The sequence below is a fragment of the Crocuta crocuta genome, unplaced genomic scaffold (genome assembly GCF_008692635.1).
Source record: "Crocuta crocuta isolate KB4526 unplaced genomic scaffold, BGI_CrCroc_1.0 scaffold64, whole genome shotgun sequence".
Taxonomy (NCBI): Eukaryota; Metazoa; Chordata; class Mammalia; order Carnivora; family Hyaenidae; genus Crocuta; species Crocuta crocuta.
In genome coordinates this window covers 4,536,395-4,556,550 of record NW_027530640.1, presented here as the reverse complement: position 1 = coordinate 4,556,550, position 20,156 = coordinate 4,536,395, and the positions used below count along the sequence as shown (strand labels likewise).

General features: G+C 38.2%; 1 protein-coding gene and 1 pseudogene across 2 annotated transcripts in view; one reads left to right on the top strand and one right to left on the bottom strand.

Moving 5' to 3' along the window:
• CDC42SE2 (CDC42 small effector 2) overlaps window positions 1-20,156 on the bottom strand; it is a 119,843-nt gene that overhangs the window by 51,265 nt on the left and 48,422 nt on the right. The window lies entirely within an intron of this gene.
• On the top strand, window positions 280-19,168 carry LOC144235315 (plakophilin-4-like; annotated as a pseudogene).

Sequence of the window (20,156 nt, the reverse complement as noted above, 5' to 3'; positions counted from 1 at the left end):
TTAAGCTGGCCTGTAAGCAACATTTCTGACATTCTCCATCTACTACGCTAGCACCACTCACCCGGCTCCAGCATTCTCCTGTGTATTTGCCTCACCCAACCGACTCACGCAGCTTGGAGGCCCTCCCAAGCAGGACTCCACTCACTCCCACCATAATTGGCAAGTGGCCTTGGCTGGCCCTGAGACCCTCCTAAACACTCTGCCCTGGGGGACCAGTCTCATACACTAAAATCCCCATAACAAACACAACCTTACCTCATAGTAAGCTGCCCAAAAGACATGCCTCGTCGTCACCACCAAGCCTCAGTTGTCGCAGCACGGCCTTATATCCAGCCACACTGTGGACCGACCCTATATAAGCAGTGTACCTACAACAGTCGTGGTTGGATCTCTCAGCCAGATGAACGGTAGGCCAGCCTTATTCACCATCATGCAAGCAGCAGTTGATGGCTAGACCTCAACAGCCAGCCAGACCAGGGCAAAGTCCTGCACACCAGCAAGTCCACAACAATTACAATCCATCCATCCATCCACAATAGGAGGGTAAATGCAAACCACACAGGGAACATTTCTGGAGCATGTACCTAAGGTGACCAGGGGAATTTGCACTACAGAGCCCCACAGGTTATCTTCTGCATAAAGACACTGCTTAATGACCAGGAGATGTAACTGATCTACCTAACTAATAGAAAGAAGCAGAGACTAAGGCAAATGAGGAGACAAGGGAAATATGCTTCAAATGAAAGAACAAGACAAAACCTCAGAAAATGAACTTAATGAAACAGAGATAAGCAATCTACCAGATAAAGAGTTCAAACTTCCCACCCAAAAACGGTAATCAAGCTCAGAAAAAGAATTTTAAGAACTTAAAATCATGAAAAATACTTGAAAAAAAAATAAGCTGTATAATACAACTAAAATTTAAAGTACACTAGGGGGTGCCTCGGTGGCTCAGGTGGTTAAGCATCTGACTTAGGCTCAGGTCATGATCTCATGGTTCATGGGTTCAAGCCCTGCGTTGAGCTCTGTGCTGACAGCTAGCTCAGAGCCTGGAGCCTGTCTTCAGATTCTGTATCTCCCTCTTTCTCTGACCCTCCCCTGCTCACACTCCCTCTCTCTCTCAGAAATAAAGGGAAAAAAATTTTAAATATGAATGGATAAAAAGAATGTAGTGTACACACAGACAATAGAATATTTGCCATAAAAAAGCAAGACAGCTTTCCATTTACAACAAGGACAGACCTAGAGAAAATTATGCTTACTAAAAAGTCAGACTGAAAAAGACAATAGCTTATGATTTCATTTATCTCAAACTTTTTAGTTTGAGATAGTCCTGTTTATTTTTGCTTTAGTTGCCCTTGTTTTGGCAGTATGGGAACAGGTTAAATAAGGGAAGGGGATTAAATGGTACGAACTACACAATGTACAGCACAGGGGAATATAGTTACTAATATGTAGAAATTTTGCATTCATGATAGATGGTAGCTAAATTTATAGTTGTGATCACTTCCTAACGTATAAAAATGTTGACTCAGTATGCTGTACATAAGAAACTAATAGTATGGTATGTATGTCAACTTATCTTAGGAGAAAAAAACTAAGCATATATTTTTGAATGAAGGATTTCACCATACAGATATGTATGCATGTATGTATGTGTGATATTGTATGATATGTATGTAATGACAAATTTACTGGGCAATAACCAAGGAATAGTCTCCAGAAATACAGCAATTACCGAGTAATTAAAATACTTTAAAAAATTTATTACTAACGAGGTTAAACATAAATATGTAGCATGCATGAAACTATAGGGTCACCTTCTATTTCATTTGTCTCCTTAAGATGTATCACTTTGGGGTTCCATTCAGTCAAGCACCCCCACCACCCCACCAAAACCCTACAGATTTTGTGATGAATTACAATCTTAAGGACATTACCTCTTAGAATATTATTTCTTATTACTAGTAAGTAATAAATATTTCTTATCTCCAGTACGTATTAGTACTTACTTCTAAGAGTTTAAAAAATAAGCCTGATTGGGGCACCTGGGTGGCTCAATGCGTTAAGCGTCCCACTTGGTTCAGGTCATGATCTCACGGTTTAGGAGTTTGAGACCAAGCCTGGAGCCTGCTTCGAAGTCTGTGTTTCCCTCTCTCTCTGCCCCTCCCCTGATCATGCTCTCGCTCTCTCACTCTCTCTCTTAAAAATAAACATTAAAAAATATTAAAAAGATAAAATAAACCCTGATCATAAAATGTCTGATGCAGTAGGAGCCAATAGGAGAGCAATCTGGTGGTGCAAGATGGCTATTTCAGCAGAGACTCAAGCCCCTCCTCTCCTTAAACTCACCTGAACTCACACAGGAAGATCTGGATGTTGGCTATTCCCAGCATATATTATTAGATTAAGCAGATTCACCTCCCCTCCCCAACCAAGGGATGATTACCTTACTAACCAAAATAAACAGACATCTGGAGCAGAAAAAAACGTTTAAAGACAAACACTATACAATCTACATCACATGGAGCATAATGCCTCGACTGGACAATACTGGAAAGCACACCAAGGGACTATCATTAAAACTGAAGTCCAGACACCAGAAGGGGGAGCTCTCCTGCCCGACTATTCCAAGTTAACTGCAATGCCACCAGAGCAGGAGGAATCATTTCTCTTTGCCTAGCAACAAGCTCAGCCAATAAGAAAATATATACCTCAACCAATGAGATCCTATCACCACGCTCAACTCAGCTTTGCTAAAATGGGACTTTGCTTCAAAGCAGCTCCTCCCATCCTTCTCCTTTTCTCAATAAAGGAATGCTCCTCTCCTCTCTTCTCTGGACTTGCGTATGGTTTTACATAGCTTGTCTTTTGAGATATATCCCAAAATACAATACCTTCATTGATACTAAATAAACTTATTTGCTGGTAAAATAACTGGCTGTTTTACTTTTAAAGCTGACAGGAGGTAACAGTACTAGAGGGATATTAGTACCACATGAGAGAAGCTCCAGAAAGAGGGAAAAAATAAAACATTTCAAGAGAGAAAAAAAAAACATGTTAAAAAATGGTGAGAGAATAAGTTTTCCCAGAATTAAAGATAAAAGAATTCATGGGGCGCCTGGGTGGCTTAGTCGGTTAAGCGTCCGACTTTCGCTCAGGTCATGATCTCGCGGTTCGTGGGTTCGAGCCCCGCGTCGGGCTCTGTGCTGACTGCCAGCTCAGAGCCTGGAGCCTGTTTCAGAGTCTGTGACTCCCTCTCTCTCTGACCCTCCCCTGCTCACGCTGTCTCTCTCTCTCTCTCCTAGAAATAAATAAAACATTAAAAAAAATTAAAAAAAAAGAAAAGAAAAGCCCAAGGAGAGGTACCTGGGTCTCTTAGTTAAGCAACCAACTTTGGCTCAGGTCATGATCTCACAGTTCAAGGGTTTAAGCCCCACCCCAGGCTCTGTGCTGAGTGCTAAGAACCTTAAGTCGGCTCTAGGTTCTGTATATTCCTCTTTCTCTGCCCTTCCCCTGCTCACGCTCACGTGCATGCTCTCTCTCAAAAATAAACCTAAAACATTTTTTAAAGAAAAGCCCAAAGAGCCAAATAAGGTATAAGGGAAAAAACCCACTGCTGAAAAAAATTAAGGTTATATAAACTGCTAGTACTTGTATGTAGAAACTATAATAAATGCTTACATTTAATGTGTTAGTATGACTTCTGAAAATCCAGAAAGAGTTGAGGATAATGCAGAAAATGCAAAATATTTATAGGCACAAAAATGTTTTATTGCAATACTTCTTATGATAGTAGGCAAAACCCCAGACACAACCTAAATGTTGGTGATAATTAAATTATGGCTTAATGATAGATTCTACAGCCACTGTCATAGTGTTTAGAGAAGAGAGTTATGTTTAACAAATTTTATTATTTGAAGACACCTAAAGAGTCCAATAACCGTCAGAAATTTACATTAAAATTACTATGAGTATTTATTTATTAAATTACTAAATCTAATTAAGTACTAAATTTAATAAATTAAAATATAATTACTAAATTTAATTATATTAATAAAACTTAAAAACCTGTTTTTAAAAATCTGACAAACTTGGTAGCTTCTGCTTTGAATACTTTACCAAGAATGGGTGGGCAACAAATACTTTTTAGATATAATTCACAGGAATATTAGCTTCCCAGACTTTACATGTCATTCTTATACTAAAGGAGAATAAAATGCAGATACTCTTATTGAATAAGCAGCTTATGATAGCCTTTTCATTTTGTAAATACTAAAATATAGTTCAGAAAATTTCAACATCCACTATGCCAAAGAAAGGTCTTATTTCTGGTCTTATTTCTACTAAGTGCTTTATATTTTTATCAGTTTCATTAGCTCAGCTCCACATGAGACCACTGCCTGCCTTGATTTCTGGAATTCTGCCCCAATTCTTTTCTCCTAGTCCATGTTGCCAGGGTTGCAGCTGCACAACCAATTCTTATTAAAATGTAAGTCTTTGAAATGCATGTCTATGGAAAAGAATATAAAGGATTTCATTATCTTTTCTCAAAACTGACAGGATTAAACCCCCACTCTTCCCAAGCCTTACTACCACTCAGCACCCTTCTTTACCAACTCACACACCAAGTACAGTAAATGCAACTGCTCAGTCTTAAATATTCAAATGAAAAGTCATAAAAAAGTTAATTACATGGTAGTGAAACTTAAAGTCTAGCAAAAATTATTTTTAAATGACTTCCAATACTTATGATATAATTGTAGGCTACAGCTACAGCTGTATGGATATACAGCTAGATATTCACATAATGATGTAATACTTTTAAACACCAGTACTAGCTACTTCCAAAGAATAAATGCTTGCAAGACAGAAGTGACAATTCTATGATGATAATGCCAGAATAATTTCAGACATTTCAAGTCAGGAAAACAAAATTGCTATTAATATACTTAAAATGGAAAACATTTTACCAGATATTTTGGAGTAGGACACTCATGCCTCTAAAATTTTTTTGGAGGAGAAAAAAAACTGAAAGACAATTTATACCCCTTTTCCATTTTTCACTAGGATCTCGTATACTTTTGTTCTCTGGATAAAATCCTTCAACACTGCTTGACATTGCTCTTTTTTTAAAAAATATTTTATTTATTTCTGAGAAAGAGGGAGGGGGAGAGAGGGAGGGAGGGAGAGGGGAGAGCGACTGAGTCAGTGTGAGCAGGGGAGGGTCAGAGAGAGAGGGAGACACAGAATCTGAAACAGGCTCCAGGCTCTGAGCTGTCAGCACAGAGCCCGACGCGGGGCTCGAACCCACGAACTGTGAGATCATGACCTGAGCTGAAGTCGGACACTTGACCGACTAAGCCACCCAGGCGCCCCTTGACCTTGCTCTTAAAAGAAAATTTATGACTGAATTCATCTTGTGAGAGAAGTTAACACCAAACTGTCAAGACCATGAAGGTAAAACTTTTCAACGAAAAGGAAACAAAGGTGGGGGCACCCGGGTGGCTGTTGTTTAAGCAGCCAACTTAGGCTAAGATCATGATCTCTGGGTTGGTGAGTTTGAGCCCAGAAATTTTAAGGGAAAAAACTCATGGCTGAAAAAAAATGAAGGTTATGTAAACTGGCAGTACTTGTATGTAGAAACTATAAAAAAAGCTTACATTTAATGTGTTAATATGACTTCTGAAAATCCAGAAATAATTGATAATGCAGAAAATGCAAAATATTTATAGTCACAAAAATGTTTTATTGCAGTACTTCTTATGATAGTAGGCAAAACCCCAGACACAACCTAAATGTTATTAATAATTAAATTATGGCTTAACGATAGATTCTATAGCCACTAAACACTGTCATAGTGTTTAGAGAGTATGTTTAACAAATTTTATTATTCGAAGACACCTAAAGAGTCCAGTAACCGTGAGAAATTTACATTAAAACTACTATGAGTATTTATTTATAAAATTACTAAATTAAGTACTAAGTTTAATTAATTAAAATATAATTACTAAATTTAAATATATTACTAAAACTTAAAAACCTGTTTCAAAAATACGATTTTTTATTAAAACATAGTATTTTTAACACTGGTACACTGGGTCAAATTCTTGTAACATATAGAAACTGAGAATTTAAACTGTGTGAGAAAAGTTGGCATAATTCATTGGGGTTAAGTATATTCTCATTTGTTCCTGGGTCATTCAATCATGGTTAAATAGAAGAAAAAAAACAGGACAGAGACACAGAAAAGGGTACAAGCCCTTTAAGATCTGATTATACAACATACACCTCAAGTTACAGCAACAAAGCATACTGAGAAACAGTGTAAAAAGTGCCTACTTGTTGCATTCTAGGTGATCAAAATGAAATCATCAGGTTAAATATACTTGATAAACTTTTTTAAATATATAAGGAATCTATGATTATAATACTTGTTAAAAACGTATATTAGGATCAACTCATATCCCGTATGATGGCTAGTATTAAAAAAAAAACAGACAATAAGTATGGGTGAGAATGTGAATAAACTGGGAACTCTTGCACTTTGTTGGTTAAAATTGTAAAATGGTGCAACTCCTAAGATAAACAATATGAAGGTTCATCAAAAACTGAAAAATAATACCACAGGTGATCCAGCAATCCCACTTTCAGGTATATATTTAAAAGAACTGAAGGCAGAGCCTCAAAGAATACGTGCACACAAATGTTCACAGCAGCACTATTTACAAGAGCCAAAAGGAGGAAGGAAGACAAACGTCCATCAGCCAATGAATTTACCAACACAATGTCATCTGTACATATAATGGAATAACTATTCAGTCTTAAAAATCCTGTCACATGCTACATGGATGAACTTTGAAGATACTATGCTAAGTGAAATAAGCCAGTACAAAAAGACCAATACTGTTATGATTCCACTTGTATGAGTAAATTCTACTTGGATCTAAAGTACTCAAATTCACAGAATCTAGTACCAGGGGCTAGCAACAGAGAGTAAAAGGAAGCTGTTTAATGAACATTATAGTTTCAATTTTGCAAGATGAAAGTTAAGATCTGTTCACAACAATGTGAATACATTACTAAACTATACACTTAAAAGTGGTTATGAAGATGGTGGGGCGCCTGGCTGGCTCAATCGGTGAAGCATCTGACTCTTGATTTCAGCTCGGGCAGTGATCTCATGGTTCATGGGATGCCTGGGATTCTCTTTCCTCTCTCTCGCTTCTTCCCTCTGCTCATGCTCTCTGTCTCAAAGTAAATATTTTTTAATGGTTAAGATGGTAATTTTATATCTTTTTTTAAAATTAAAAAAAATTTTGTTTCGTTTTGAGAGAGAAAGAGAGACAGCATGAACATGAGAGGGACAGAAAGAGAGGGAGACACAGAATTCGAAGACAGGCTCCAGGCTCTGAGCTGTCAGCACAGAGCCCAGCGCAGGGCTTGAACCCACAAACCATGAGATCATGACCAGAGCTGAAGCCAGACACCTAATGAACCACCCAGGTGCCCCTAAGATGGTAATTTTTAAAATGTTTCTAAAATTTTATTTTAGGGAGAGAGAAACTGTGCGAGCAGGGGAAAGGAGCAAAGGGAGAGAGAGAGACAATCCCAAGCAGACTCCATATTCAGCACGGAGCCTCACGCCAGACTTGATCCCATGATCCTGGGATCATGACCTGAGCTAAAATCAAGAGCTGAATGTTCAAGTGACTGAGCCATCCAGGCGCCCCAAGACAGTAATTTTTGTTTATGTGTTTTATACCATAATTAAAAAAAAATTTTTTTAATGTAATTGGAAGTGGGTCTCACCCTTAAGAGATTCCCATGAATTGATAAAGATGAAAATTAAGATAAATAGGTTTGGTTTTGTTACTCAGTACTACATATTAATGTGTGTGTGTGTGTTATATGTTTCTTTTTGGTCACATGAGTAATATACCAGTATGTTACCATGGTGTAAAACTCTAAAGATTCAAAAGAAATTATGACAAAGTAAATCTTCTCACCATTATCTACCCAGTTCTCCTCCAAAGACAGAGCCACTAATATCAGCTTCTAGTATAGCCTTTCACAAATACTCTATACATATAAAAGAATATTAATATGTATTGTTTCCTTTTTAAAATATTTTCATTTGACTGCATACATCATTTGGCACCTTGCTATTTTCAATTAACACTTTCCTTGGAAAACAGGTAGTACCAATAGCTTTTAAAAACTGCCTACCTCAATTTTTAAAGCTATTATTTTATCATATGGGTATAACCAGTTTCCAGTAAGTGTAAAGCTGAGTTGTATCTAATCTTTTACTTTGACAGACATAATGCATGGAATAATCTTGTACATTCACACAGGAATATGGAGTGAATCAAAAACCTACAGGATTTATCTGTGGTGGTGGATCAAAGAGCTTGTAGATTTAAATTTCAGCAGGTATTTTAGATTTTCAGATATTCTTCAAATCTCCTTCAGATACACCAATCTACGAGCACACTAACAATGCATTAAATTATCTGCATTTCCAATCTTTGAAAAATGCCTCAACTCCAATAACATAAAGGGGGCAAAAATCTGTCTTCCTCCTCTGAAGGTAAGGATCTATTTTGTTTGTTTTGAACCACTATCCTGCTATAATACTGTGATTTAAAAAAAAAAAAATCTTTTTCTCTGTTGATCTGAAATGCATTTTTATCATATTCTGAATTTCCATTTCCATTCAGAGTGATTATTAATAGATATGAATTTAGGTTAATGTATCACCTGTAAAGTCATTGGTTTGGGGGATTTTCTTTTTTTTTTCCCCCAGAAAGAGAGGGAAGGAGAGCACAAGTGGGGAGTGGGAGGTAGGGGGAACGAAGAGTGAAAGAGAGAGAGAGAGACAGAGAATTTTAATCTTAAGCAGGCTCCACACACAGTGCAGAGCCCAACACAGAGCTTGATCCCACACCTGAGATCATGACTCTAGCCAAAATCAAGAGTGGGAGGCTCAAATGACTGAGCCATCCAGGCACCCCTTCTTTGCTTTTGGTCTTTCTTTCCCAAAGAGTCCCTTTTAATATTTCTTGCAGGGTGGATTTAGTGGTGACAAACTCTTTCAGGTTGTGTCTGGGAAACTCTTTATCTCTCTCTTTCTATTCTGAATGAAGTCTTGCTGGATAAATTATTCTTGGGTGCATATTCTCCATGCATATTCTAAAGTGCCATATGAATTTGGAACAATTTCCATTCTATACCACTGATCTATCTCATACACAGAATCACAATGTTTTTTTTTTTATTTAAATTTTTTTTTTGTTTTTTTGTTTTGTTTTTTTAATGTTTTATTTATTTCTAGGAGAGAGAGAGAGACAGCATGAGCAGGGGAGGGTCAGAGAGAGAGGGAGACACAGACTCTGAAACAGGCTCCAGGCTCTGAGGTGGCAGTCAGCACAGAGCCCGACGCGGGGCTCGAACCCACGAACCGCGAGATCATGACCTAAGCAAAAGTCGGACGCTTAACCGACTAAGCCACCCAGGCGCCCCAGAATCACAATGTTTTTAACACTATAGTTTTAGAATACATTTTAATAATATGAGAGAACTAGTTTATCAAGAAGAGCCATTATATCCTATCTCAATATAAATTTGTATGGTTATAGTGAGACCAGTAGAAATTCTTCCCCAGGACAAAAACTGTTTTCCAAATTACTTGTACGGTGTAAGAGAACAACTACAGGTGAAAGAAGGGATTGAGAAATCCATCCCATATAAATAACTTAAAATGAGTGGTTTACTACAGGCTTAGAGCACCAGGATGAAGTGGTACCCAGAAACTGAGGGGAAAAAAATTAACACTGGGGCTTGTAAAGATCTTCCTCCCACCCCCTACTTTCAACTCACTTAAAAGACCAGCATTTCGGGTAAGTACACAGTTGCATAAAATACAAAACCTATGTGTTTGAGTAAGTAGCCAAAAGAAATGGACTCAAAAGGTCCCATTAAGTGACTGGCAGAACTTCAGCCTAAGAAAAGCACCCATGCTAACCACGGCCAGCTCAGTCTTGGCAGGCACATCTAGGTCCTAAGCCTCTATCAAGTTTCTTTAGCCAGAAATCCATTCAAGTTCTATAGTTTTTGACCCTAAGAGCTTTACTCGTAACAGCATCACAGTCCTGATTTTTAACCAAATTACCTCAGCTAGCCTTGACAGTAACAGTTTCCTTTTAGGTGGATAATTCTGTAATTCCAGGAAGATATAGAAATCAATTCAGAAATGATGAAGTCAACCAAAAGCTATGGTATTAATATTTTATTGCCATTAAATAAATATATTTGTAACAACTTATTATTAGGGCATTTTACGTTCTTTTTATAAATGTTATTTAACAGATAAGAAAATATAATAAGTGAAATTTCCAAGTAAAATTTATTGGACATTTCAGAATTATTTTTTAAGTTTTAAGAAGATTTGTTTACTGGTAAAACTGCCTTGTTAAACGCTTGAAATATATGAAGGAATCAGAAAAATGTAGCTATAACTTTTAATATTTAGGAACGTAAGTAAGTAGGCATGAAAGTATTAGTCAACATTTAGAGTAAAATTAACTCTTTCCTATCTAGCATTAAAACCCAATGACAACACTACAGCAATCAGACAACAATAAGTAATGAAAAGCATCCAAACTGGTAAAGAAGTAAAACTGTCACTATTTGCAGATGACCTGATAACCCTGAAAACTCTACCAAAAAACAACTAGAACTGATAACTGAATTCAGTAAAGTCACAGGATATAAAACTGTATAGAAATTCACAGCATTTTTATACACTAGTAACAAAGCAGCAGGAGAAATCAAGAAAACAGTACCATTTACAACTACAGCAAAAATAATAAAATACTTAGAAATAAATTTAACCAAAGAGGTAAAAGACCTGTTCTCTGAAAACTATTAACACTGATTAAAGGAACTGAAGACAATTCAACCAAATGAAAAGACATTCCATGTTCATGTACTGGAAGAACAAATAGTTAAAATGTCCATACTACCCAAAGCAATCTACACATCTAATGCAATTTCTATGAAAATACCAATAGTATTTTTCACAGAACTAGAACCAAAACAAATCCTAAAATTTATATGGAACCACAGAAGACCCTAAATAGCCAGAGCAATCTTGGAAAAGAAAAACAAAACTTGAAGCATCACAACTCCAGACCTCAAGTTACACTACAAAACCATAGTGATTAGAACAGTATAGTACTAGGACAGAAACAGATACAGAGATCAATGAAACAGAAGAGAAAGCCCAGAAAAAACCCCATTAATTATAGGGTCAATTAATCTTTAATAAAGGAGGCAAGAACATGCAACGGGAAAAAGCCTCTTCAACAAATAGTGCTGGAAAAACTGGACAACTGAAGCAAAGAATGATACCAGACCACTTTCATACACTGTACCTACAAATAAACTCAAAATGGACTAAGAATCTAAATATGAGACCTAAAACCATAAAAATCCTAGAAGAGCACAGGCAGTACTTTCTCTGACATTGACTGTACCAATATTTTTCTAGATATCTCACCTGAGGAAAGGGAAACAAAAGCAAAAATGAACTACTGGGATGACCTCAAAATAAAAAGCTTCTGCACAGCAAAAGAAACAACCAACAAAACTAAAACACAACTTACTGAATGGAGAAGATATCTGCAAATGACATAATAAACAGTATCTAAAATACAGAAGAACTCCTGTAACTCAACACCAAATGAACCAAATAATCCAACTAAAACATGGGCAGCGGCACCTGGGTGGCTCAGTCAGTTAAACATCTGACTCTTGATTTTTGGCTCAGGTCATGATCTCATGGTTTTCGAGATCAAGCCCCACAATGGGCTCTGTGCTAACTCTGCTGGGCTCTGCATGGGGCTTGCATGAGATTCTCACTCTCCCTCTCTCTCTGCCCCTCCCCTCCTCTTGCTTGCTCTCTCAATATAAATAAATACACTTAAAAAAATATTTTTAATAAAAATGGGCAGAAGAAGGTTTGGCCTAAGTGGCTCAGTCGGTAAGCGTCCGACCTGATTTTGGCCTGGGTCATCATCCCAGGGCCACAGGATCAAGCCTCTTGTCGGGCTCTGTGCTGAGGGTGGAGCATGCTTGAGATTCTCTCTCTCTCTTTCCCCATTTCCCCTGCGTTCAGGCTCTCTCTCTCTCTCTCTTAAAAAAGCTAAAAGCAAAAAAGGGCAGAAGAAGACATGTATAGACACTTTTCCAAAGAAGACCTACAGATGGCCAACAGACACATGAAAGATGCTCAACATCGCCCATCACCAGGGAAATGCAAATTAAAACCACAATGAGATCTTCCTTCACACTTGTCAAAAATCAAAAAGACAAGAAACAAGTGTAGACAAGGATGTGGAGAAAAAGAAACCATGCATTATTACTGGGACTGCAAACTGGTAAAGCTATTGTGGAAAATAGCATGGAGGTTCCTCAAAAAAATTAAAAATAGAACTACCCTATGATCCAATAACCACATTTCTGGTTATTTACTCAAATAATATAACATCACTAATTTGAAGGCATAGATGCACCCCTAGCTTTACTGCAGCATTATTTACAATAGCAAAACTATGGAAGGAGCCCAAGTATCCACCAACAGATGGATGGATAAAGAAGATGTGGTATACACATACACCCCCACACCCCCAACACACACAGGAATATTACTCAGACATAGAAAGAATAAAACCTTGCCATTTACCTCGACATAGGTGGAGCTAGAAAGTATAATACTAAGTGAAATAAGCCAGAGAAAAACAAATCTTGTATGATCTCACACATATATGGAATCTAGTAAACAAATCAGCAAAGGAAAAAAATGAGAGAGAGACAAATCAGAAAAAAGACTCTTAAATATAGAGAAAAACTGATGGTTACAAGAGGGAAAGGGGTGGAGGGATGGGACAAATAGGTGAAGAGGATTAAGAATACAGTTATCTTGATGAGCGCTGAGTAACACAAAGAATTTTTAAATCACCATACTGTACACCTAACACTAAAATAACCCTATATGTTAACCACACTGTAATTAAAATAAAATACCCAATGACAATATACATAGTACTCAACTTGTGCTGAGTTCTATGGGTCAATGATTTTCAAAGAAAACCATAGAAAAAGATAACCATAGGAATGTGGCCTTGAGTGGAAAATTTCTATATCCACCCTAAGAGCAACACATTTCCTTGATTTAGTGTCATTGCCTATAAGCATTTTTCACTGAACATGTACATTAAAACCATTCACAAATATTATTAGATGGTAATAACAGGATATTAGGTGTCTTGTATGTGACTACTTTTCAAAGAAACAACTTCTTTTGTAAAATCACATCTTATATCTACATAGCATAAAATAGGCAGAGCATTTTCTCATGCTGCCAGGAAAGCACTCTTTGATCAAAACCACAAAAGGGCTGCTTTTCTGATTTCCTCACAGAAATCATGGCATTTACAGTGAGAACATAGAGCAAAAGCTACAATAAATTCCAGCTGCTGTGGTAAGGATTATTATACTATGGTTAACTGCTGAGTGGACCCAACACTGAGTCACCAATACTATTTACTTAAGCAAAGCACAGCTCCTCACATGGTAATTATGTCCAGATAATTATAGCCTGGACGATTAACCAAAATAACTAGAAATTTAATATTGGTTTCCATTCCCTTACACTATAACACTACTATCAGACTTCCAAAAATATTTTCTAGCTTTAGATAGAGAGGATCATACGGACAAAATTGAAGAGCTAATTCTAATTATTCCATTCCCTAGATATCTCCAAAACTCCTCATTTATAGATATTTACAAGTTTAAGAGGAGAAACCCTGAACCTTTCAGGGGCAATATTTGAATGGGACAATCACATTCTACCTCTGTATTTTAAAAATTTCTATAATATGCATCTTTCCTCATTCTCTCAGATTTGGTGAATGAATTAGTCCTCGTGTGCGTGTATGTGTGTGTCTGTGTATGTGTATGTGAGAAAGAGAGGGAAAGGAGAAAGAGAGAGCACGTGAGAGAGAGAACTATCTAAGAAAGACAGAGAAATCCCTAAACCCATCAGAGAGCTTCTGGAAGATTTGTACCTATAGCAAAATGCTATCAAGTCAGAATGGGAAAATGGTAGGATCAGAAATCAGCTAAATGACCAAGAAACCAGGCAACTACAACAATATTAAATATCTATTTTCTGGTTTTTTTCCACTTCTAAAATTGATACAATATTTTCCTCATCATTAGCCAAAATATAGGCTTACTATCAATATGCCTCACCAATCAGATAATTATAAAAATTAACATACTGAACATATATTCAATGGGCTCCTACTACATGCTAGCCCCAAACATAAAAATTTTTAAATACATTTATAAAATAAAGTAAATATAACTCAGCAAGTTATAAATTATAATAAACTTGTTTTTTAACTGTATAAAAATGAATATTGCTGAAGAGGTAGTAAGACTAACAGTGATTAAAAACGAAGTGCGGTGTATGTAGGTAGAAATAACAGTAATCTTTAGTTTGTAGCAATTATGACACAGCAACAATTAAGACTTTAAAATCTGGCCTATATAGATGTCTACATAGAATTTTTAAAAAACTCTTAATAAAACAGAAGTGCCTTGCTCCCTTTCTTATTTTATTTATGAAGACTACTAAGGGCAGATTTCATGTTCAGTGGTGAAATACTATATTCAATTAATTTAAGCATTTAGTGAAACATTAGATGCATTAAATTAACAGGACAAGATGCTCACTGTAATCACAATGTTCTAGAAGTTCTAGATAATACAACTAGTAAGTAAACCAGTAAGATATAAAGTCTGAAAAGGATAAGCAAAATTCAAAACTATGTTTATTTACAAATAAGGGCTCTATTCCCAGAAAAGCTAAGTGAATCAGCAAGCCTATTAGAAATATTAAGTGAATTTAGTTAGGTTAGCTGATTAAACTTACCAATAATAATAATCTTACTAATGTTAACAATAAAGAGGTGAGTTTAAGGAGTACAGCACAAGAGGCAGTGCAACAGAGATTAACAGGCACATGGACCTCAGAGCCAAACAGATACGGATTATAATCTCTACTACTCCCTAGCTGCATAAACTGCTATAAAGTCACCTAATGTCTCTAAATTTTTTCAAGTATAAAAATGAAGAGGAGCCTCTAGGTCTGAGTCCTTATCAATGTTGGCTGCAAAGGCAATGCCAGAAGCTCAGAGGGGAGTTGCAAGGTAACCATCACCACTATGGCTGGTGGGAGAGCTGTTCCAGGGGAGGGGGGCTGTGGGGGGAAAGGAGGGTTGGGCTGCTGCACACTCGCTTTTTAAGTTTTGAGGAGCAGTGCAGCAGCTACACCTCAGGCAGATGTACCTGGTTCCTGGAGTGACAAAAGACCCTGCCTAATCTAGAAAGAGAAATAAATGCCCACTGCTGAGCAGACCATACTGGTGGAGGAGGGGCCACCACAGAAAGGAAACTGCCTCCAATGACCTAGGCATGAAACCCAGCATCACAGCCACCACGTTCTAGCTTCCCTGAAGGAACAGCTCAACTAAGGAGTCATCTCCTGAGAGATCAAGAGATATGCCAAATACTGATATAAACAAACCTAGAGTTTCTGATGCCATCCATCTCAACAACAATCTCATCAAGACAAGAGTTGGTACAAGGGGCCCTCTATTCACCATGAAAGATCATTGGATAACTGAAGAAGTTCAACACAAATAAATTCTTATTGACACTGGAAACCAGGAAGCAACAAGGACTTTCCAAGACAGCCAGAATCTGGGTAAGACAGACAACAGACCACAGCATTCACTCACAGGTTCAACTAATGACCATTTAGTGAGTAATTCAAGAGCTGAAGGGCAAACACTAGTTCAACCATCAGAAGCCAACCAGGCTATGAGAAGAGTTAGTTCAGCTCCATCTAGAGCACAGGCTTTTGTATGCTATCAGGAATTTATGTCTCCCTCAAAGGGGTCACTGAGAACTTTTCTGGATGGTAGATTTGGCTCTCTTGTCACTGAGACTCCCAACCACTGAACCTCAGTTCATCTTCCTCCAGCCCATTACCTGCTGAGTAGGCAGCCTCTCCATACTGCACAGAGAGTCGTCTCCCCAAGAGTTGTCTATCAGACTGAATCAGTCACTTCTCTGTACTCCTCCAATCCCAACGGACCAATCTCTCAGTACCAAACCGCCACCAGAGTAAGGTCCCCAGTGACCCTGATGGTCAAACTCAAGCAGCTTCCGCATCCCAAGGCCAAGTGGGGTCATTGTCCCCCAAACAGTGATGACCACTACACCACATATCTGGGACCTTCACTGAAAAGGACTGTTCATGACATGGAACAATTCAGACAGCAGCAGCATGGCATCACAAGTATGGTTCCTTATGGGCCAGACAGCCCTACAGGATTACAGTTCCTATGCTAGACAGCACAGCCAGCTTGGGCAAGACCTTCATACCGTTCTGTCTCCCAACCAGCTAGTACATATCAAAGCAAGACCTATTACAGCCCAAGGTTATCACAAACCAAACCACAAAACCATGGAGCTCCAAAGATTAGAGGCAGCAGTGTATAACACAGGTACAGTAGGGGCTGAAAATGTGTAAATATCCAGCCAGCAAAGCACCCTAACATACCAAAAAAATAATGATGCTCTGAACACAATAGCTAGTCACACAGAGCCCTCCCTACAGGCCATTCCAACACTAAGTGCAGGAGTACAGATATAACAGGCTTCAGCATGCAGCACCAGCTGATGATGACACCGCAGGATCCCCAGCAAACAGACCCCCAGGGAGTGCCTGGCATGATCCAAAGTTGAGTCAAGTTGTTCACATGTTGCCGCACCCTTCCCATCAGTTCAGGCAGATGCAGTGGCCTACCTCCATCACCTTGTGCTCTAGCAACAACAAAGTGCAGAAGGTGGTGTACAGGTTAGGAAGAATCAAGCATCTGGTCCACCTTCTGGATGACAAGAGTTTTGGAACTTTGGTGGAATGCTGTGGTACTCTCCAAAACCTTCTTTTTGCCAAGTCTTATAGATAAAAATAAAATACCAATGAAGAATGTTGGTGGGATACCTGCCTTGTCCCAAGTGATGAGAAAATCTACTGATAAAGTAAGGAAATTGGTTATAGGAGTTCTTTGGAATTTATCTCCATGTTATGCTGTAAAGGTGACAATCCATCGAGATGCTCTCTCAACCTTAACAAACACTGTGGATGTTCCAGTTCTTCTGAATGCAATAATTCTTCTTTTGATGATGATCATAAAATTAAATTTCAGACTTCACTTGTTCTGCCTAATTTGACAGGTTGCTAGCTCTGTAGGGGAGGAAGTGAAGCAGCAAATGCAATCCTATGAGGGGCCGGCAGACTCACTTTTACATGTGATCCATACATGTATGAAGACATCTGATTACAAAAGCAAGACTGAGATGAACTTGTTGGCACCACAAGAAACCTATTCTATCAGCCTGGCTGCTGGGGCTGAATTAATTGGATGACTTACTAGGAAGAGTCTCCCAGCAAGGACTTGGAGCCAGGCTAACAGGGGGAGAAGAAAAAGAGAAGTCCACAAGAAGATCAATAGGACTGAGTTGGTCATATCCCAAGATTGTCAAAGTCCTCCAAAGGGGGATGAGATGCCATGGCATTCATCAGTGGTAAAACCGTAGCTGATTCTTCCACCATAAAGTTCCAACTCAGCCAACTTGGTAAGCTTTGCTAGAACTCTCCAGAACCAGTCTTCTGGAAACTAGATGTTCGCAGCATACATCCTGGTGGCCATTCAAAAAGAAAAAGGGCTACCCACTCTTGTAGAACTTCTGACAGCAGATAATGATAGAGCTACTCCATGTGAAGCAACTGCTTTGAGGAATATGGTATAAGATGTTCAGAACAAGAAGCTCACAGGTAAATACACCAGGATACCTAACCAACTGTCTTCCCTGAAGCCCTGGTCCCAATGTGCTGTTGATGAGCTCATGGACACCATCTGCTTTACCAGGTCCCTCCAGCCTGGATCCAGCTCGCTCAGTGGTAACCTGGAGATGCAGGCACACACAGGACTCTACACATACTGCAACTGGACTGATTCTGTCTCCATTCAAGGCCCTTCATGATGCAGTTCTGTGTATGGGGCACTTTAAAAGGCTGTAGGCATCAATTACTACTACACCAACAAAGTGGAAAGACATACAGACAGGAAAGAAAAAAAAAAGAACCTCTGCACAAGGTCACTAGCAAAAACATGGAGAACAACAAAGTCCATGCTGACTCAGCGGACACAGAAAAGCTAGTAAACACAACCAAAGGTAGAGGAGATAGAACATCTCTGAAAGTGGTAAAGGCAGCAGCCCAGCTCTTGAGACAGTATAGCAGTGTCAGTACCTCCAAAGCATTCACGAAAAGGTTGGATGCAATCAAAACCATTTTAGTACACCTTTATTATACATTGGAGACCAATTCACATCCTTTCTTGTCTACCACTGAACAACAGATGTCACCATGCATCAGTCAGTCCATTCACAGCACTTCCTCCTCACCAGTACTGGTAAGAATCAGAGACCCTCACTCTAAATACAGTAGGATCCAGCCACCTATGCAGCATTACAAGAGCCAAAAGGAAACAAAAAGGAACAGCAAATCTTCATCAATTTACATCAGTTCCTATTCCTCCCTAGCAAGAAAACAAAATAGACAACTACGGCATAAACAGCTGTACTATAGTCAAGATGATTTCAACAGAGAAATGCCTAGCTGGCTCAGTTCTGAGAGTGCGTAACTCTTGATCTTAGGGTTATGCGTTCAAGCCCCACATGGAATGTAGAGATTACGTAAATAAACTTAAAAAAAAAAAAAAAAAAGGATGATTCCAACAGAAAGAATTCTAACATATACAGACTGTATTTGTTCTCTGAGGAGATCCTTATTTTGATGACTGAGTTCACTTTCCAGCTAATTTACTGATTATTCAACAGAGTATGGACTGAAATCAACCACAAATTATATAGACTTTTATTCCACTAAAAGACCTTCTTAAGAGCAGACCAGTACTCAGGGTCCCCAGACTTGTGTGTAGGGCATCAAGATGCTCAGTAGAATTCTTTCTAATCTTGTTTAAATTGAAAAGAAAAATCTATCTTGCTGATTTGCTGATGCAATGTGAAAGTGAAATGGAAGGCCTGAAGAAGAGCTTTTTTTTTCTTTTTTTGAAGACTTATCAGTGAAGTGAGGAAACCTTTAGGAGAGAGGACCTGGACTTTCTAAGCTCTATTTAGGTATCAGATCTAATTACTTATAGATTCTGTAGTCTGGTAAACATGTGGGCGATGCGATGAGAGGTTTAAGAAATGAGTGAAAAGAGATGGGGGATGTGTAGGTGTTACGGAATTAAAGAGGATTTTTAAAATGTGCATCAAGTTATGTTCTGATAGTATGAACAGACAGTCAGTAGAGTATATGACTCCTGATCTATAAGGGTTGTGAGTTCAAACCCCACACTGGGTGTAGAGCCTTGAGAAGAGGAGAAGCGAAGCGAAGCGAAGAGAAGAGAGAAGAAAAAAAAAGAAAAGAGAAGAAAGAAAATGGATGTTCTTCATGCTTTATTGCTATTAGAAAAAAACTTTGTTCACAACAATTAAGATAACGTTGAAAAGTGTACAGAACTTGGCATTTAATTACTCATGTAAAGCATTATTATTTGTATTTTTTCTTTAAATATTTTTAATGCTTATTTATTTTTGAGAGAGAGTGAGTGTAGGGTGAGAGGGTTAGAGAGAGAGAGAGAGACACAGAAACTGAAGCAGGCTCCAGGCTCCACACTGTCAGCATAGAGCCTGACACGGATCTGAAACCCATTAACTGAGAGATCATAACCTGAGCCAAAGTCAGATGCTTAACCAAATGAGCCACCAACTCAGCCACCCAGGTGCCCTTATTATTTGTATTTTTAATGACAAAAACCAACTTGACCCTTAAGTTAAAAGATATTAAGTACACAGTGTATGCACTATAATAACCTTTCTAAAACTCCAAAGAATTCTGAAACCCCACAAATATATCTGGCCTCAAGATGCTGAATAAAGAA